Source organism: Cygnus olor, chromosome 26, assembly GCF_009769625.2.
Source record: "Cygnus olor isolate bCygOlo1 chromosome 26, bCygOlo1.pri.v2, whole genome shotgun sequence".
NCBI classification, from domain to species: domain Eukaryota; kingdom Metazoa; phylum Chordata; class Aves; order Anseriformes; family Anatidae; genus Cygnus; species Cygnus olor.
The window spans coordinates 5,041,354-5,055,446 of NC_049194.1; the positions used below are offsets into that span (position 1 = coordinate 5,041,354).

Sequence of the window (14,093 nt, forward strand, 5' to 3'; positions counted from 1 at the left end):
CTGCCTGCAGCAGGACCTGCGCCATATAGGGGTTATGGGCAGCAAGGGGCCCATGCCCTATAGCAGAGCCCGTACCCTGTAGTAGCAGGGCCCGTCCCCTATAGGGGGCAGCAGGGGCCCGCCCCTATAGCAGGGCCTGTCCCCTCTAGGGGGCCGTGCCCCTCCTCGGAGCGCTGTGGGCAACAAGGGGTTAAAGGAAAGCCCCGCCGGGAGCCGCCGAGCGCGGCGCTGCCGTAAAGCGCCCCCCGCCGCTGTAAAGCCGCCGCCGCTCTCCGCAAGCCTCCTATTCTCGACCGCGCTTTACGCCAACGCCGCTGCGCTCCCCCAGCCTCCCTCCCGCTGCGCACGCGCCGAGCTGCGCCGGGCCTCTCCGCTCCGGAGTTCGCTATTCAGGAAAGGCGTTTGCGCCGGCGGCCTGGCGGGGGGCGCATGGGTGCGTGCGGAGCCTACGCCGGCGGCGTAGCCGTGTGGCTGGCTGGGCGCTGCTGAGGGAGGCGAGAGGCGGCGTGAGGGGAGCCGGGCAGGGCCGGGCCGGGGGCGCCGCCATGGGGAGGCGGCCGCGGGGCAGCGGCTGCGGGGCCCGGGGCTGAGGGACCCGCCGAGGTAACGGCCGCCGAGGGGCGCCGGGGCCGTGCCGGGGCCGTGCCGGGGCTGCCCCGGGGCTGCGGCACGGCCCGGGCGGGACCGGGAGCGGGGCGGCGGGGCGCTGGGGCGCTGAGGGGGACGGGGGGGGCGGCCTGGGGGGGCTGGGGAGAGTCTGAGGGGGCTGTGGGGGGGCTGAGGGGGCTGGGGAGGGTTAAGGGGGGCTCTTAGGGGGCTGAGGAGGACTAAGGGGGGTTAAGGGGGTTGGGAGGAGGGACTCAGGGGGGTCTGAGGGGGCTTAAGGGGGGGCCCGAGGAGCCCGGGGGGGTCCTGAGGGGCCTGGGGGGCTCTGAGGGCCTGGGGCCGCCTCTCTGCGGTTCCTCCCCGCGCCGCCTCCTTTGAGCTTTGGGGGAAGAGGCCTGGGTCCCCCCCGACGTCGTGTGTCCGTCCGTCTGTCTGTCGTCCCGTCCCCCCCCCCCAAAAATAAGCGCCATTTGGGGCTGGGGCCGGTAGCGGGGCACCCCCGGGTGTGTCCCCCTGCCCCGCAGCCGGGGCCTTGCAGGATGTTGGCTCCTTTGTATGTGGCTTTCCTCCCTCCGGAGGGGCCGGGAGGTGTTTATTTGGGGAAGGGCCTGCGCCGAGCCTGGTATTTAAAATAGCTCTTTTCCTTGAGCAAAGCGGGTGCGGGGGGATGTGAGAAACGGGGAGAATAACCTGCCCTCCTTCTGCCCCGCCGCGACGGAGCTGACTCGAGCTGTTCCTACGGCACCAGGGAGAGGTTTGCAGCCGGGGAGCAGCTCTCCCCTGCCAGCCTGGCAAGCAGGGAGCCGCCACCAGAGGCCTGCGGCTCCTGTCTGGTGGCTGGCAGAGGGAACCGAGGGGGTCCTCGGGCCGAGAGGGAAATAAGGAGGTGTTTGGGGGGCCGTTAGGGAGCGAGGCTTTTCTTACGAGGCATGGCTTGCAGTCTGAGCAGCACGGGGAGCAGCCATGCTAAGAGTGTTTGTGAACTTAAAAATGAAGTTTGTTAAAGTTCTTTCAAGCTGCTGTGAAATCCGCGTGTTCTAAGCAAGGTGGAGGTAACAGGGACCCCAGCCATGTTCTGTGCAAACTGACTGCTGGCTTGGAAGCTGCCTCATTAGCTGATCCGTTTGTTTTCCTGCCGTACAACAAGTGGGTGGGTATCTGGGAATACACTCTGAGGCGTGTGTAAGTTCACCGGCCCGCTGGGCTGTCCTGTCGGCGTGCCCCCACCTCACCGCTGCCAGGTTTAAAAATCGGGCCTTATGTAACGGCGTGGATGAGATGTTTGGGGTTTGCCAGCGCGTCTGACAGAGAATTGCTGCGAATTAGGGCAGGAGGCCTCCGTGGGGAGCGTGTGGAGAGGCCTCCCGCGTGGCGGGGCAGGCTTGGCTGCTGTCACTCGCCAAAGCTTTGTTTGGTTTTGGTTTAATTTGGGGTGTTGCAGATAGGAGCGGCGTTCTGGGGTGATTTTATCGCCGCTTGGTACCTTTGGGCCTCCGGACGGCTTGGAGTGTTGTGCTGCGGGCCAGGATGCTCTGCCCCAAACGCGGCTCCCTCGGGTCCGTGGTGGCACGGGTGCTGGGGCATCGCCTCGCTAGCTCGTAGGGACTGCGGCCCTCGCGTGCCACTCTGCCCTGGGATTCGCCCTCCCGGTCACCAGTGCGCAGTTCTGTGAGGCCTCAGGAATCCCTTCGGCGGTTTCTCTGCAAAACCAGCTGCCGCTCCGCGCCCGCACCGGCCCGGCCGGGGTGCAGCCGGTAGCAGCTTGCAGGGAGAACGCGCTCCTGTGCAGCAGCTTCTCGGGAGGCGCTGGATGGAGCTCCGTGCCGCCGCCCTCGCGGCGGGGCTCGCGTGTGGGTTTCTTGTTGCGGCTCTCCTCGGAGCGAGCGGAGGGGAGGAAGTTGGCGCTCGCAGTTCGGCAGGTTTCCGAATTGTGCCCTGCGAGCGCTTCTCCGTGCCGCTGCCGGTATGGCGAGAGGCTTCGCGTTGCCTCTTGCTTTGTATTCTGCTTCCAAGCTCCTGTGCAGCCCGAGTGTTGTCAAACCTGTTAATACGGGAGTGACTCAGCGGATCAATGGGAACGACAGGAGGGCTGTGCTTATGGACAGTCAGGATTTTCCCCCCACCCCCTCCAGCCCCACTGGGCTGGAAGAGATGATGTCCGAGAGCCACTGCCGATAAACATGTTTACTGGCCTCGGGCCCGATTGCCTTCTCCAGCCTTCTCTTCCCCCCCCCGTGGCTTTCCCAGCTCCCCCGGCGAGGAGAAGCCCTGTGCCGGGAGCAGCAGCGCTTGGCTGTGACCCCCCCGTCCAGGTGCGTGGGCAGCCGGCGGTCTGAGGGCATCCGAGCGGCCGCAAGGACTGGCCCTGGCGCCTGCGAGCCGGGGAAGGAAGCAGCAGGGGACCCGCAGCCCCACGGGCACCCGGGGGTGTCTGAGATCGCAGGGAAGCCTCGGCCGGTGGCACCTCCTGCTGGAAGTCTGGAGGAGAGGGGCAGCCCTCGAGGCCGGGGAGCAGAGGCGTCCCTTCTCTCCCAGCAGCGTGCTCAGCGCCCTGCCGTGCCTCGCGCTGCCCCCGTCCCTTCCGGCTGCCGCTGGAGTTAACCCCCCCTTCCCTCGTGGTGCTGCTGAGGGGCGGGGGATTCGTGCTGACGAGGGGCTTCCTCCGGGCGCTCTTTTCGGGGAGCAGCTCTGCCCTCGGCCCCGTGACCTGTGGGCGTAGCGAGGAGCCGCGGGGGCCGCTCGGTCCCGCCGTGCCCGGTGCCCTGGGAGGGGGTGAAGGGGAAGGAGTCGCCTTGGTTCTGGAGTTGTGCCGGAGAACAAGTTCTCTTCCCGCTAGAAAAGCTGCGTGCTTATAAATAGTTTTGGTTTTTATTGGAATGGATGTTTATACTTCCTACGGGCAGGCAGCATCTCCGGGAGGACCGTCGCTGCCGAGAAGCAGCAGGGCTCGGTTGTGGGGGAAGCAAAAGGTGACGTTCTGCTGGAGCAGCCCACCACCGAGCGTTCGGGCTCCCCTCCCGGCTCCCAGGTCCCCGCTGGCCGCCCTCCATCGCCTGGGGGATTCTCCCGAATCCCTGCTGGGGCTGCAGCACCTCCCGTTGCACAGCCCCCCCCGGCTGTTTCGGTGCTGCATTGTTCCTAGGAAGTGGTTTTTAAAAAAAAAAAAAAAAAAAAACCAACGTGGAGCCCAGCAGCCATCTGGCTGAGGTGCTCCGGGGTTCCTCCTGCCCTGCCTCTGCGGTGGTGCCGGCTGCTGGGCGGCTTTGGCAGCTGGGGTGAACCCTGGGCCAGCCCTTCCAAGGCTCGCCTCCACCCTGAGCTGTCCCGAACTGGGATTTTCCCCCCCCCCCTCACCCCCTTGCGGGTTCTGAGGCTGCTGCTGTGCTGGGGGTGAAAAGCGGCGCAGCGAGGGCTGGGGGGAAAGGCAGCCCGTGGAAAACCGCACGTCCGTCTGTCTTCCGTTGGCTGCAGCGGCAGCGTTGCGGCAGATCGGTGAGCTCGAGAAGCGTCGAGGTGATCCCGTGCCTGGTGATGCAGGAGCTGGTTCTTCGCGGAGGCCGCAGCCCAGAGGCCAAACTTCGCAGGGCGGTTGAAAATGCTGCATGGGCCGAGCCGCGCGTGCTTGCTTTCGTGGCCCACGGAGAGGAGAGTTTGTTGGGCTCTCCTTGGGCTCCCGGCTGCGAGGCTGGAGGAAAGAAGCGGTAATTTTTTTGTCGTCGTTCATTTTCACCCAGCCCCTAACCAGAGGGCGTCCTGCAGCCCTTTGTCGTTTAACGTTATGCAATGCTGCGTGAGGGAGGCCTGGCTTTTACCCTCCAGGTGGCGGAGGAGATGCTTGGCAGGTGATGGGCAGGCTTTGCCCTCCTGAGAGGGAGGTGAAGTTCGCTACCAGAGGTTAACGGTGGGCTTGGCCTTGGATTCTGTGCCGCTGCCTTCTGGAAGAGCTGCGCAGCCCCCGCGCACTGGCAGCGGTGCCGGAGGGGGCCGGGGGGGCCCTGCGAGCGCGGGGAGCGCCCCCTCCCCGGCCGGGGCTGGAAGGCGCCGGGAGCAGCGGCTGCACCCCCAGCGCGCTGGGCAGGGCGCGGGGCTGGCTGTCGGGCTCCGGCGCCCACGGCCATCTGACGTGAAAGCGGAAGGCAGCGAAACGGCTCCGTGCCGCTCACGGCTCCGCGCTCCCGGCGTCTGCAGGTAGGAAATGTCGCCGCTGTTGGCTTTTGGGGTAGCGCAAGGTACAAACAGCAACGCAGAAGAGCCTTTTTCTTCTCCTTTTTTCCTCGTCCTCTTGGCGCAGGGGACGAAGGTGCTTTCCGGTACCTTCCGCGTGGAGCGCTTGCTTGGAGCACCCCCGGCCCGGCCGCGTTCACTCCCCTTGTCTTTGGGTTTTACTCAGAGCCTTGTTTTTGTGTTGCCCAGCCCAGAGAACATCGAGGGCGCTGCGGGCATGGTTCGCCTGCCGGGGGAGGCTGCAGCTGAGCAGCGCTCGCCTCTGGTGGGCGCGGGGTCGTCCCTGCCGCGGGCCGCAGCGATCCCTGCACAAACCCGCTCACCGGAGCTGGTTGCTCCGTGGGTTTCCGTGGCTGGGGAAGGAAAAGGAAGTGCTGCGAGGGCTGCAGGGTTGCTGCTTCCTCCAGGGTAACCTGCGGGTGGTTTGAATCGCGTGCTGTTTCCATAGGGGTGGCTGCCTGGTGGTGGGGAGCCGGGAAGAGGAGCCCACAGCAGGTTCCCGCAGTGCTGCGGTAGGCGTCTGAGCACAGGGAGAGCAATTCCAGCCCGGCCAACCTCCACGGCTCCATGCTGCCGCGCTTGGAGCTGGGTGCGTGGCTGGGCCGTGCCGAGGGGTGCCGCGGGAGCAGCTCCCTCCCCGTCCACCTGCCTGCAGCGGGGCAGCAGAGCCGGGCACCCCTCGCGGGCACCGAGTTCAGGAGAGCGAAAGGAGCTCGGTTATCCCGCTAACAGCGCTGCGGCGAGCTGCAGGACACGAGTTGTTCCTCAGCGCGCTGTTCGGGCACACCTGAGCTGCGTTGCCAGTAAATGTCTCCAGCGGAAGCTTCCTCTTGGGGAATTTGCCACAATTTTGACTGGGCTGCTGTGGGAGAGGTGAGGCTGGCTCGGCAGTCACGTCCGCTCCTGCCAGCTCACTGACTTCGGCTTCTACCTCGCTGAGGGGTTTTCTCGCAAGAGCCTGCGCGACTGGCAGGGAGCTGAGCTGCGCTGCGTGGTCGCAGCCCAGAGCACCTCCCGCACCGGCGGGCTGGAGGGTGGCAGGAGAAGAGGCGGCACAGAGCGAGGAGGGGAACCGGCGCGTGCGACCGGCCGCCTGCAGTCCGGGCGGCACCCGCAGCCCCCGGCAGCTTCCCCTGCGATCTCCGAGCACAGAAGTGCGGGTCTCAAAACAACGTGTGCGCGGCGTCAGGGTGCGCTGCAGCGGGCTCGGTGAGAGCAGAGCCCCGAAGCGTGCTAGCGCACAAGCAGGGCGCGGTCCCCGCTGTGGCCCTGGCGGGGCCGCAGCCCCAGTTCCGCCCGCCCCTGGGACAGGAGCGCGGCGCTTGGTGCTCTGCTCCTCTTTCTGTTCAGAGCCAGAAACCAAAGTCCGGAGCGACGCTTCCCCGGCCAGAAGCGTTGAAAGGCACTTGCTGTTGTTTTCGGGCCAATGTTTAACTTGCTCCTGTGATGAGGAATGCCTGCTAGACTCTAAATATTTGCCTTGAGGAAGAAGTCGGAGAGAAGAACATCCGCTGCGGCGGCTCGAGGGGGGCAGGGGGGCCGACAGGAAATGTGCTCACGTCTCCGCGCTTACAGGTCTGTAAAACCGCCCGCCTTCCCCGCGGCCCGGCCAGGGCAGGTACGGGGCGGCCCTGGCTGAGCCGGGAGCAGCAGCGGGGAGGAAATGTTTGTGTGCTCGGGCACGCGGCGCTGGGTGTGGCTGCGTGCACGGCCCCGGCCCCGCTCACGCTGCCGGGGGATTTCAAGGCGCGCATTCGGAGCTGCCTTCCACCGGGGCAGCGTCCGGCGGTGGGGGCAGCCGGGCTGAAGCGTGCGTAAGCTTCCTGATAGAAGAATCAGAGCAGAAAAGAAGCGCTCTGCTGCTTTTGCCGTAGTCTTCGGCGGCTGTGAAACCCTCGGCAGCGGATCCTGCTCATGGCAGGATTTCCCGTGCCCTGGACCCGCTCGGTGAGGCGCTTATGGCTTCTCCTGCCCTCGCTCACCTTGGTGTGATCCCCCTCGCGGCGCGCCACGAGCGCACGGCTCCGGTAGGGCTGTAAGGGCGCTCGCTGCCGCTCGTCCGCGTGCGGCTTGTCCCCGGTTCTGGGCAGGGAGCAGCTGTGCGGGGATGCGCTGGGTGCCAGGGATGTACGTCGGGATCAGGTGGGGCGGTGCTGGCCTGCCCACGAAGGAAAGCGTGGATTCAGTGGGCACGTGAGGAAGTGGGGACGGGGAGGAACCCGCTGCTCTTCTCCCGCCTCGCGCTGGCTCAGGTGCCCCTGCAGGCCGGCCGAGTGGTTCTGGGGCTGGGCGTGGTCTGGCCTTCAGGGGCACGGCGAGCCCCTGCCCCAGCCGCGTGTTCGCTGCTCTTGGTTGCTCCTTTGGCCACCCCTGACCATTTTAGCGGAGCTTTGCATAGGTAAAGAAGAGCGCCTTTACTCCTGAAGCAAAATCAAAGGCGCCCGGCGTTAGCGAGGAGGGCTTTGCCCAGTTGGGAGCTCCCTCCTTCCCCTGGAGCAAAGGACCTGCAGGCAGCCCTGAATCACCGCCTGAAGCTGCGGGCCGGAGAGCAGAGCCCAGCTGGGGCAGCTCGGAGCGTGGCTCCAGCTCTTCCGGATGGGTTTGCCGTTGGGGACACAAATGGTCTTGTCACAGCGAGTCCGAGCCCTGTCCATCCTGGAAGCCGGCAGGGTGCTGGTGTTGGGAGGGGAGTGGGGATCGGGGGGCTCTACAGGAAGGTGGCAAACTGACTTTTTGCCCCGGTTTGCGTACTCTGCAGGCACCTGATAGCATCTGGTGGTAACTGAGCTGTGTCCGGGCAGCCCAAGTGCTCTGGCAGCGGCAGCCTGGAGCCCCTCCGGTGGTGCAGCCCCGGCGTAAAAGGTTTTGGAGGGGCTCGTGGTCCCGAGCAGGGCCCGCTGAGCGTGCTGCGGGGCTGACCGCAGGCGGGCGCCCAGCAGCGCCGTGCTGCTCTGGGACATCTTGGTCTTCTTCTGTAATGTGTGGATGGGTTTGGGCCCCCAGATTGGCTGCAAAAAATTCCCTTTTTTGATGGGGAGGCCGGGGGAGCTGAGTGCTCCCTGCAGGGGCTGGAAGAGGTGACGGGAACAAGAAACCCAAGTGATGGACACAGGAAGAGAAGAAAAGGTTTGGGTTTCAGATGGAAGCGTGCTCTGGAGAAGGGCGAGCGTGTGTTGGCTGGGGTTTCTGGGACAAGCCAGGGAGGTGCGAGCCCGGAACGGAGGGAGAAGGATTGGTTTGTGCACGCAAACAGCGCTGCGGGTGCTGAGAGCAGCAGGATGGAGTGGGCGCTCCTGGGGGCGCGTCCTGTCTGCTGCCGCTTGCAGGTGATCCTCGGACGTTATAAATTAAGCCCTTTAGTAGGGCCCAGAGAAGCAAATCGTGAGCAGGGAAGGCAAAGGGAGGAACCAGCGAGCTTGCAGCAGATCCACCTGCTCGAGGGCTGGCTGGCTTTCGGCTGAACCCCTTGGGAAGCCTCCACACGGAGCTCTTTGTCTCCCAGCCAGCAGCGGCTCTGTGAGCACCTTTCTGGCTGTAGCCGCCTGCGTGGTGTTCCTGCTTCGGCCCTGGCCTCGGGGTCTCGTGAAACGCTCACAGATGGGGAGGGAGGGAAGGTGAGAACCAGCCTTTGGAACATGCCCTTCCGCTGTGGAGGCTGGTGGCAAACCACAGCGGGGCCTTCATCCACGGAGCTGTCGCGGCGCTCAGTAAGGGGCTGTGAATCCGATTCCCTGGGTGAGGAACCGCGGGGTGGAGGAGTGAAAAGGTGCTGAACCATCCGTGGCACGTCCAGGAGCGGGGTGCGGGTCTCTGGCCCCTCTGCTTATCCCTCCCTGCGAGCCAGCAGGCTGGGGTGTCTGTCTAGGACTGAACGCGATGCAGCGAACCTCCGGTTGGTCGGGGATCATCCCTCGCTGCCCCCTTTTCTTCGGCGAGATCAGCGACGCGTCAGGGTTCCGCACGGCTTCCCTTCCCCGGCTGTGAAATAAGCAGGTCGCTTGCGTACCTCAGGGAGAGGCTGCGAGGAAGAAGGTGCAGTGCACTGAGCTGCTCGGTCTTGTACCAGGGGGGTGGGAAGATAAATGCCTCCTGCATCGCTCGTTGCTCCTCTGCAGGCGCTGCTGACGCTTGCGCGTGAGCCGGGGGATGTTGTGCCACCGCGCATCCCTCTGCCCGTGGTACAGATGAATTGCGCTGCTCCTCCTTGCTGCCCATTTCTCCCCCCGGTCTGGGCTCTGGGTCCTGTCTGAGGCCCGGGGCGGCTGTTCCCGTCGGGCGGAGAGCTGGGAGCAGCGCACGTAAGGCAGGGCGGCTCGATTCCAGTAAGGAAGCGCTGCCGGCATCCCAGCACGGGGAGCTCGACGGCTCAGGGGAGAGGTTTCCCTGTGAAACCGCCCCCGACGCTTTCCCTTCCACCCTCCTCCTTCCCCTCCCAGCTCTTAAGGCTTGGCGGTAATTTGGGAGGAAACGCGTGGGGCTTCGAGCAGCCCGAGGAAGGGCGCGGAGGGAGAAGCGGCGCCCGCTCGAATGCGGGACAGCTCCGCTCGGCAGAGCCGCAGCCCTGCGGCCCAGGGGTGGAAGCAGCCTTGTCAGCGGTGAGTGACACCCCCTGTACCTCGCCTCCGGGGGTGATGGGGCTGCTTCCATCGCCCGTGCCATCCCCTCCTTCTGCGTGACCTCAGGGGAGCTGGGGAAGTTGCAATTAGCTGCACGTTGGTGACGGAAGAGCCCGGGCACCCCTTCGTCCCTGCCTCGTGTTGCAAAAGGCCACCCCAGAGCTGCCGCTGCAGCTGCCTCCGAACCCGGTTCTGTCAAAAGGATGTGGGTTACGGGGGAAGAAATCCCAAACCCTACCGTTCAAAGTGCTTCTGCCGCCCCAGCTCCTGCTGACAGCGGGGGTTTGGGAGCGGTACGCACGACACGAGGGCGAGCGGATCTCTGCGGAGGGCCGAGGAAGCCTGCTGTCACGTGGTGTGCCGTGCCCGAGCCTTTGGCAGTCGGCGCGCGGAGCCTGGCCGTACGCTTCCCCGCCGCCCTCGCGGATCCCTTTTCCCACGGTGAAACGTGGCTGGGGGCGACCCCTCTGGAAAGCCCTTCCTGCTGCGGGCCCCGCAGGGCTCAGCCTGCCCCATGGGATGAGGAATGAGCCCGAATCGTGGGGACAGCAGGCGCAGCGGGCTGTGGTCATCCTTCCCCCGGTGCTGCGTGGCTCTCAGCGCGGCTCCTGCGAGCGGCCAGGGAGCCCCGCCATTCGCCGTGCCTCTGAGAAGTGTTGGAGAAGGCTTTTGGAAAAAAAAACTGCCTGGTTTCTCCCCAGTTTCCAGGGCTGTCCCGTGCAGGGAAGGTCCCTGTGGCAGGGCCGCGTGTGCAGGCGAGGTTACGGGGCACGGCAGCGCTCGGGACCCGGCTTTCCTCCCGCTTGTGCTGCCGCTTTCTGTGCGACGTCCAGCAGCTGCGTGCCTCGGTTCCCTCCTCTGTACCGACACTTCCCCAGCGAAGTACCTCGAGCCGCCTGCTGCGAAGAGCAGTGCAGGAGCCAAGGGACGTTTATTGGCTGCGTCAGCCGTCCGGAAAACCCCTGGAGCTTGTGCCTGGGAGCACCAGGAAGACACAAGAGGCGACGCTGCTGCTCTGATCCCTGCCCAGCTGAGAGGGGAGGAGGTGGGTGCCCAGCCCCTGGAGCCGCACGGTGTGGAAGCCAGCCCGGTGGAGAGGATGTCCCATGGAGTGTCCTGTGTGGTGTGATGGATCCGAGCCTTTGTACGTGTTCGGGGCGGCAAGGGCACGCTTGGAAAGAGCAGCGTCCACGCCTGGCGTTGTCTGCAGCTCCCCAGCGAGCTGGGCTCCAGTCAGACGGTTCTGGCTGCCTGGAGGGGATCATCAGAGGGGTTCCCTCACGTGTGGCCACGTGGGAAGTTGGGGTCACAGGCATGAAGAAAGTCCCCCGTAGGCTTGGCGCTCAGATCTAGCGTGGGCAGCAGGGATGTCCTGCCCTCCAGAGGTGGTGGCTTTGAGGAGAAGAGAGCATCACCTGCAGTCAGAGCCGGGTTGTGCCCGTCAGCCACAGGCTGCTGCTCGCTGCTGCTCAGGCTCCCGACTGCCCTGCGCCGTCCCGCCTTTCCCCTGCTTGCTCCCAGGGCCCCATCTCAGCGACGTGCTGCTGGATCTCGGTTTCCTGGTCCCTGGAAGCTGGGAGCAAGTGGAGATGCCCCGAGCTGTTCAGCGATCCTGAGCCTGCTCCAGCCGTTTTCAGGCTGGCTGTGCCGCGGGAGACCCGTGGTGCGAGCGTCGGAGGGCTGCGGTTTCCAGCCTCCGCTGCCTGCGGGCTCCTGAGGTTATCTGGGAGCCTGTCCGAGTGCTGTGGGAAGGAGAAAGTGCCAAGTCTGGGAGCCTGCCGGCCCTTTCCTGCACCGCGTTCAGTCCTGCCGGGAGGAAATCTCCCCCAGGTGGATGGGAGGGCTGGAGCCTGCACCCAGCTTGGGCCTAGGGCAGGAAAGGAAGGGAAGGGAGCTGCGCGCATCCAGGAGTTGGCTTCTGTGAGAGGAAAGCGATTGGGAAACGTCTGCTCCTTTGGAGAACAGCTGTGGAGCCCTCGTCCTGGCTACAGCTGATCCCTCGGTGCCGGCAGGAAGCATGTGTGGGATTCGAGGCTGCAGGACCCACGGGCACGATGTTGTGGAGAGAGGGCTGGGGCCGCAGGACGTGCTCCCCTCGCCCTGCTTTGGTGGCGAGAGCAGACTGGGGCTCTGAGATCCTCAGGAGCTTGCTGTGCATCCACCTGACCTCACGCTGAGGCTTCAGCACGCGTGCGCATTTAAAACCTCCCCTTCGGAGGGGCGAGGGAAGAGCCCGAAGTTCCTAGCAGCAAGCAGTGCGAAGCCCACGCCTCCGGGTGCGCTGGCGAAGTCCTCGTGCGCCCCGCAGCCTCTGCCTTGTGCTGGGCAGGCACCGCAGCCTCTGCTGCCGGGCACGAGGCGGGGCAGCTCGCTGCTGCCGCAGCACAAAGGTGCGGCACGTCTCTGGCTGCGGAGGAGGAGGGGAGGAAGCCTTCCTCTCGTCTGGCTGCCTGTGAGACCGACGGCACCTTTGCCTTCACGTCTGTTCCTGTCCACGCTGCCTGACGCGCGCTCAGGTGCCTTGTCAAGAGAAAGGCAAGCGGTGCTTGATATTGCTCTTATAAAAAAAAAAAAAAAAAAAAAAAAGTGTTAGCTTTTGAGGACACGGGAGTATTCGCGGACAGTGCTGGGGAAGCAGCGTGCTGGTAGAGATGGTCTTAACCTTATTTCAGGCTGCAGTGGCACAGGAGGAGGTGTTCTGGCCTCAGACGGGAGATGCGAAATGGAAGTGGTTGTTCCAGGCTGCCGGGTGAGAACCGCGTATTTATCTAGAAACCTTCTTTTCGCTGCTGCCCGGTGACTGCTCAGCAGGCTGCGAGCCCCAGGGGTGGGCGGGAAGGCACTGGAAGGGGAATTTGCCTTGCTCACAAACCTGCCGTCAGAGCAAAAAGACAAAAAAGGCGACTCCTGCGCTGCTGGGAAGGGCAGCGAGGGCACGGCCGTGCCTGGGGCCGACGCTCTTGTGCGGCTCATGTCCCGCGCCTGCGGGCACTCGCCTTCCGTGTCATGAGCCCAGGCAGCAGGAAGGGTGGCAGAGCCTTCAGGGTGGGTTTTGCCCTGCAGGTGAAGCAGAGGCGGTTAAAAAAGATCTGTGTCCAGCGGCAGGGGCTGAAATACGGAATGGGACTGCCCGCCTTGAGCATGTTGCCGGCCCTGGCTCTCTAGTCATCTTCAGAGGCCCGTGCTTGGCAGCCGCTTGAGCAGTGGCTCTCCTTGCGCTTCTCCCTGCCTGGGGTACAGAAGCGACGTGGTGGTTGGGGTGCGGGCAGTTTTGGGAGCTGATTTTTGCGAGGGGATGACCAGGCTTGAATGCAAACCTCGGGCGTCGCTTTGGGTGAGCGCTGGGGACTGCAGCACGGGGCTGGGCCAAGTCAGACCCCCCTGGGCTGTGGGCACTGGAGCTCCCTGGGGCTGGTGCCGGCTGCTGCTAGACGCGCTCCGTTGTGCTCTGGTCGGAGTAAGTAGCGCTGGTGGGTCTCGTCTGTAGAAGCAGAACCTCCGCAGCCCCTATCTCAAGGTGAGCGTGCTTGTGACAGTGAAAGCAGTGGGAGAGCTGGGCAGGAGGGGACCGCTCAGAGAAGCAGCAGGAGCTGCTCTTACCCCGGTCCCCGTGGCCGTGGGGAGCGGGCGTGCGGGGTGCGGGGCTGGTGAGCGGCTCTTCGCCGGCCAATTGCTGTGGCCTTTGGAAGGCAGCTGCTTCCTCCGCAGCTCTGCCTTCCAGCAGCAGCACGGATTTAATTAGCGTCTGGTGTCGAACCGGAGCTCGCTGTGCTGGGGAGGCATTGTCTGGTTTCAATAAATACCCGCCGGCAGAGCCACAAAAGCCGGCGCATGCGAGGGACTCGCCGGCTGAGACCACTTGTTGGAGTGAGCGGCTGGGGTGTGAAGTGCCCCAGTGAATCCCGCGCTTGTGCCGAGCGGGAGCTTGAAAGGCATCGGCAGCGTCTTGGCCGGGGCGCCCGCCTGCGTCCCGTGGAGACGAAGAGCCGGGCGTTGGGCTCTGGCTGCTGTCCTTTGAGCTCCCCCAGCCAGAGGCTCTGCGTCGCCTGTAGTGAACTTCCTTTCTTCTAGCACTACCAAGTCTGCATGAGTAAAACCGAAACCACTTCAACGTCCTAATCAGGTTTTTTTTGTGTGAGTGCTGAACTGCTAAGATGCGATAGATTCTGCAGAATTACAGCCTTGTGTAACTTACCTCCCGCAGGGGCAGAGGGCGAGCCTGTGTCTTTTCCGCTGCTGTTCAGAAGAAGGGTTACAGCTCTGGTTGCCCGCCTGCCGCGTCCTCCTTACGGTAACGGTGGAGCGAGTTGCACTTTCCAAGACAGAAATTGCTCCGTCTGTGCACGGAACACCAGAGCCGTGCTGTACAGGCAGCAGAGCGTCGGGCTGGAGCTGGCCCCTTGCTCCGCGGCCTTCCAGCAGTGCAGCAAAGCCTCTGCGGGCCCCGGAGCCGAGAGGAGAGCTGTCGCTGCTCTAGGCCAGCAGAGGCAGGCGTAGGGGACAGGGAGAAGACGCTGGCAGCATCCCAGAGCCGGGCTGGAGGGGAAGGTGGGCAGCCCCACGGCCCTGTGTTGGTCTCGGCGTCTCTCGGCACCCGGGTTTTGGTGTCCCCGATCCCCGCGGTGGTTCGGTGCTGCCGCTGTTCCC

General features: G+C 64.9%; 1 protein-coding gene across 4 annotated transcripts in view; it reads left to right on the top strand.

Annotated features, from left to right (window-relative positions):
- The first annotated feature begins 357 nt into the window (after nt 1-357).
- The window catches only part of CSNK1G2 (casein kinase 1 gamma 2), a 37,812-nt gene continuing 24,076 nt past the window's right edge, over nt 358-14,093 (top strand). The window contains exon 1 of one of the 4 annotated variants that reach the window (XM_040537925.1): nt 358-433. The gene's annotated coding sequence lies outside the window, so the exon portion shown is untranslated. Of the gene's footprint in view, nt 434-471; nt 604-13,655; nt 13,738-14,093 lie in introns of those variants that run through there. The other 3 variants (XM_040537924.1, XM_040537923.1, XM_040537927.1) reach the window with 3 other exon arrangements.